We start from the raw sequence: 6,000 nt of genomic DNA, 5'->3' as shown, positions 1-6,000 counted from the left end.
GAAGTGAAACTCTTCGCTGGGGAGCGACATACACTAAAACAATATTTTCTAATCAGTCTGTAACTAGTCGATACACATTTAATTCAAGATTCCAGAACCTTTAATTTCTGGTGCAATCAAATTTCAAGGCTAATATTGTAGCGTCAGTTGTGCATAAGTTTTGAAAGACTCTTATGGTTTGTGAGATTAAAATAACGTTAAATAACGTTAATGTGTAATTTGATTTGAAAATTCATCTCAGTTATATTATATTTTCGTCTTAGGTAAGGTGTCTGAAAATATTTATAAATATCCTATAAATTTATAAATATCCTATATATATATATATATATATATATATATATATATATATATATATATATATATATGTATATATATATATATATATATATATATATATATATATATATATATATATATATATATATATATATATATATATATATATATATATATATATATATATAATTTATTTTAACTATTTTTTGGGGGGGCACAGCGATGGTTGGTCCCAGCCTGTGGTGCCTTTACCCGGTGCTCCACTTAACTTCATAATGCATAATGTCGCAATCATTGGTGGTCTATCCGGGCGACATGTGGGTAATTGTTCCGCTGGACCATAGCCACAGACTGGGGCTCCTCACTTGAGGATCATTCACCTCTTGGTGTATAGATGGTCCACACTAGTTAACCAGTCTTTTCATATCCTGCCTACTCTAGTGAATGGTTTATAATTCTGGAAAATGTACTATTGAGGACCTTTAGGGAAATGTTTACCGGTATAACCAGTGTGTGTGTAACGTCCTCCACAGTCTTGGCCAACTCGTCATTCCCCACACGTCACTGGGAGGGAGTCGGAAAGGTTACAGTTGCTGTAGAGCGATAATGCTTCTGTACTTTTTTTTTCTTTTTCCACGCTCCACTGCCGACATAAGTGACACGAAACAACCAGTGTGTTCAGTAGGGAAGTGAAGTGAAGTGAAGGGAAGAGGGAGATAAATCTGCCTTATGTTACGTAAAGCTGACTGTACATCATTACCTACATAGAAAAGTGTGTTTACTTGTTATGATTGCAGACTTGCATGTAAGGCGTTTTCTCTCTCTCTCTCTCTCTCTCTCTCTCTCTCTCTCTCTCTCTCTCTCTCTCTCTCTCTCTCTCTCTCTCTCTCTCTCTCCAATGTAACAGTAAACAAAGAAGTGTCTTTATCTTTTTTTTTTGTCTTTTTGTTACCAATTTTCCGTGACGAATAAGGAAAGAAATGCGCCTAGCTCGTGTTGCAATGTTCGTAATTATCAGGCTGCGAGCGCCTCAGCGAAGGATAAACACTCCTCAAGGACTTTTTTCTTTTTATCCATAGTGCTAGAAGTCGCTCAAGGTTATGAAGATAATCATAGAGCGGAAGAGTGTTTTTAGTTATCTAAGAAGGGAAAGCTATGGTTCGAAGACAGTGGCGCCTACTTCTGGTTTCTTTTACACTCTGGAACTCAGGAAAGTGCCATTTATGTCTGAATAAAATGCTTTGAGGTCATTACTGACTCGCTGCACTTGCTCACATCTTACAGAAAGCGACGAACCACCAACAAGAAACGACACTAACTGGTAAGAACTGGTAAGTGGAAAGCACAGTACTTGCCTTCGGACCTGCTACCATCTGTTTAGGCATATTGTATTCACTAACATAACCCACTACAGTAAGTGTGTCATGAACATTTTACTTATGATCTTGATGTTACAACAATGAGATATACAAATGAGGCCACACGTTTATTCCCTTCATCTCACGCGTACAGTGTTCTAATGAAGCTCCTGAAGTTAATTCCTCGTCACAAGGGAGGCTCTTGTGATACGACTGATGTGGTGACGCAACATCCCGCGTGAGTCACGGCTCGTGTATTCATCATCTCTCGACACCACCAGCACCACCGGCACTACTACATTACTCATTTCGCGTTCAGGACATGAGGTTAATTATGTGCGTTACCAGCCACGGGCATTGTGTTACTCGTACTTTTCACCCCACCTCACTTGCCAACGATTAAAGTGCCCCGCTGCATTGTGTCCCGTGGTTGTTCTCACCATCGGCTTCCTCGGCAGTGAATATGAAAAAAAAAAAAGGAATATTGCTCGCTTGGAAGCCTCATCTTATTAAGGAAATAGGAAAATGTCAGTGAGATAGCCGTGCATAACGAGGCTGTGTGTGGTGTGGCGGAACAAGGAAAGTAAAAACACTGGGTGGGGGAAGGACTCAGAGGTCACTGTAGTCGTTTCGTAGATACAACTTCTTTATTCCACCGAAGAAGCCCAAAACTGTTTTCACACACACACACACACACGCACACACACACACACACACTTAACGTTCAGAATGAGTGACGCCTAGGGCAGAGCAGCGTCCAGAAGGAAAGGGAACATGACGTACTGGCACCGGCCCCGCCTTCACCCAGCAAGCGGTTCCTTCACTGTTGATACACGAAACCACTGATGGCGTGCTCTCCCTCTCGTGCTGCATCCACGCTGTAGGGTTTTTTGCCTTTAGTCTTAAGTGATATGGTGTGATAATGCATACGATAATTAGGAAAGAAGATGGTCCTTAGGTGATGTGGTGTGATAATGCTAAGTGATGTGGTGTGATAATGCATACAATAATTAGGAAAGTAGATGGTGCTTAGGTGATGTGGTGTGATAATGCTAAGTGATGTGGTGTGATAATGCATACGATAATTAGGAAGGTAGATGGTGATAATTGAGATGTTGATGGCGACATCAACATCTAGACGATTTTAGTGCGTGAATAACTGTGAATTAGACTGTCACTTATATATGTTTGTGAGAGCTTATTATGAGAATGAAGAGGATGAGAAAAGAAGGCTGCATTATGGTTCCTTAGTTATGTTAATGACAAGCGCAGCCAGGGTTTTTAAAGGACTTCTGTATGGGCTCGCCCCACACCACTCTTGCTTCTCCATACACTCACAATCGAAAACAGGGTTGACAGCAGCATGTGGGTGATCTTTGGCCACTCAATAATAATAATAATAATAATAATAATAATAATAATAATAATAATAATAAAAAGAAGGCAGGTTCCGGCTGACTTCATATCCATGTGATGATTACTTGCTCGCTGCCCCTTTACCCTGCCAAACATATATATATATATATATATATATATATATATATATATATATATATATATATATATATATATATATATATATATATATATATATATATGTATATATATATATATATATATATATATATATATATATATATATATATATATATATATATATATATATATATATATATATATATATATATATAAAGAGAGAGAGAGAGAGAGAGAGAGAGAGAGAGAGAGAGAGAGAGAGAGACGCATTACTGCTGTCACTTGCATTTACTCTTTTTTGTTAGGTTAGTGGCTTCTTCTTTAATGTTACCGCCAGCTTCCATAAAAGCTGACTGATGTCCAGCCACCGTGAGGAAAGATGGCTGGACACATGGCGATAGAGTGAAGCAGGTGCACAGTATATCAATGTAGTGGCTAGGTATTCTGCACTATGCAAAAGAAGCAACACTCGATTCATGTATGTAAGTATGCAAGATTTTCACCAGGAATATTCACGAATAAATTACAAGTTTGAGACAAGGCAGGAGGAGGGCGGCCCTGCAGTGCTCAAGTACCGGGAGCCGCACCCTCTTACGGACACTTCAGACTCGCACCCTTCCACATAAACAAGTCATAGCGGCCCAGGGCATCCTTCACGTACAGATATTGCTGATGCTACGTTGTTGTGCTTGCTACTCTTGGTACTACTGTATCAACAACAACAAAGTCAGTTATAGCAGTAGCAACAGCAGCAACATTATCATTATTATTATCATTATTATTATTATTATTATCATTATTATTATTATTGTTTATTATTATTATTATTATTATTATTATTATTATTATTATTATTATTATTATTATTATTATTATCATTATTATTTTATTATTATTATTATTATTTTATTATTATTATTATTATTATTATTATTATTATTATTATTATTATTATTATTATTATTATCATTATTATTATTGTTATTATTATTATTATTATTATTATTATTATTATTATTATTATTATTATTATTATTATTATTATTATTCAACTACTACTACTACCACCATCATCACCACCACCACCACCACCACCACTATCACCGCTAGTATCTTTATTAAAGTAATACTGCTGCGTGCTATACTTACATACTGACGGATTCACACCAGTAGTAACTAGACTAGTAACCTAAACCCCCAGCAAGGAGATCCCGATATCTACCCTTGAGGAAGCACTCTGGGTGTTAAGCATGGAACACTTGTTAGTGCGGTACACTCGTGACTGCTATTGGCGATCGTCATGGGCATGCTCTAATTGATTTCTCAGCTGGTCTGCATTTTCCCTAGTGCTATTTACGATGAAGTGCGTGAGAAGGAAAGTTTAAAGACTTTGATTCATTGTCTAGCGCAGAGTGTGATCTATTACTACTATTACTGCCAATGGAAACAACAAGAACGCAGTAATAAGAATAACAGCATACACTATTAAACTAATAAACAAAAGCGTGGAGGCTGTAAGTGGAGCTTTACGTCAAGTTAGTTGCTAAACAAGAATAAAAGGCTGTTTGGCTTTCTTATCGGGGAGGTTGAGGTACTTATCCCGACATCCTAAACAAACAAAGCGTGACCAAGGAGGCAGAGAGCGGAAAGACTCGACTCGAGAGCACGGAGAAATAAACTATGAAGGAATACGAGCATGTGGGGAGAGAGAGAGAGAGAGAGAGAGAGAGAGAGAGAGAGAGAGAGAGAGAGAGAGAGAGAGAGAGAGAGAGAGAGAGAGAGAGAGATGTCAGGGAAAGATAGAGATCTTTCCAAATATTAATGTTGTATACCTGCATGAAAGTATGTAAATATATAATGCACCAGCTTAGAACTGTACATGTTAAGTATGAGGGTAAATGGATTCTTTCTTAAAGCATTGGTATTCAGCATTATTTCATTTTCTTAGCACATTCCTCTTAAAATTCAAATTAATTAAGCAGTAGCTCGTAATGAATAAATAAATAAACACACATACAATATATATATATATATAAGTATTCCACCTGAACTGGTATCCCAAATCTAATTTTTCATCATTCTCTCTCTCTCTCTCTCTCTCTCTCTCTCTCTCTCTCTCTCTCTCTCTCTCTCTCTCTCTCTCTCTCTCTCTCTCTCTCTTTTTGTGTGTTTGTGTGGGGCAGCTCTCATTGGTCGCAAATGCTAAGTAGTTTTGCTACTGGAAACAATTGTGTGTGTGTGTGTGTGTGTGTGTGTGTGTGTGTGTGTGTGTGTGTGTGTGTGTGTGTGTGTTTTCGAGTGGTGCTAATCTGAGAAGGTGACTTCAGAGGAGAGGAACTTGGCGGAAGGTGCCCGTGAAGAGGTCGCTGTGTGAGGTATGTTTGGGTTACGGGGAGTTAGTGCGCGGGGACACGTGCCCCTTTAACTGCGACTCCCTTTGATGAAGTTTGTTTTGATGCTGAAGTTTTAAATTCATTTAAGTTTTTAGTGTTTAACGTTGCTGACCGATGAATGTTTTTGTTGATGCCCTGCAGAGAAATATTTATATCAGGTAATTTCGATACCGACAACGCTATTCAGAAATTTAATTAATTAGTGTGTGTGGGGAGGGGGACTCGAAATCGAAATTCATTGGTAACACTGTAAGTTGTCATGAAGTTTGATTACTTGAAACATTTCAGGAAAATGTCTCACTGGTCACGTTTTATTAGGCTCGCCGTTTCCATTACATGTATAATCTAAATCCATGCATCACTGTGACTTACGTAAGAATGAATAAATAAGAAATATTGAAAGAATTCCCGTAGGCAGACGAATCCACAGATTAAGTACTATACTCGTATGTAAGACACAAGAAGGCCAGTGAGTGCCTGACGAACTTGTCCTC

The 6,000-nt window shown here is 37.9% G+C and overlaps 1 protein-coding gene across 1 annotated transcript in view; it reads left to right on the top strand.

Moving 5' to 3' along the window:
• The first annotated feature begins 843 nt into the window (after positions 1-843).
• The window catches only part of LOC135101432 (unconventional myosin-IXa-like), an 88,704-nt gene continuing 83,547 nt past the window's right edge, over positions 844-6,000 (top strand). The window contains exon 1 of the mRNA XM_064005373.1: positions 844-862. The gene's annotated coding sequence lies outside the window, so the exon portion shown is untranslated. The remainder of the gene's footprint in view (positions 863-6,000) is intronic.

The sequence above is a fragment of the Scylla paramamosain genome, chromosome 6, assembly GCF_035594125.1.
Source record: "Scylla paramamosain isolate STU-SP2022 chromosome 6, ASM3559412v1, whole genome shotgun sequence".
Lineage (NCBI taxonomy): Eukaryota > Metazoa > Arthropoda > Malacostraca > Decapoda > Portunidae > Scylla > Scylla paramamosain.
The sequence above is the reverse complement of the archived record's forward strand: the minus strand, read 5'-3'. Positions and strand labels throughout refer to the sequence as shown.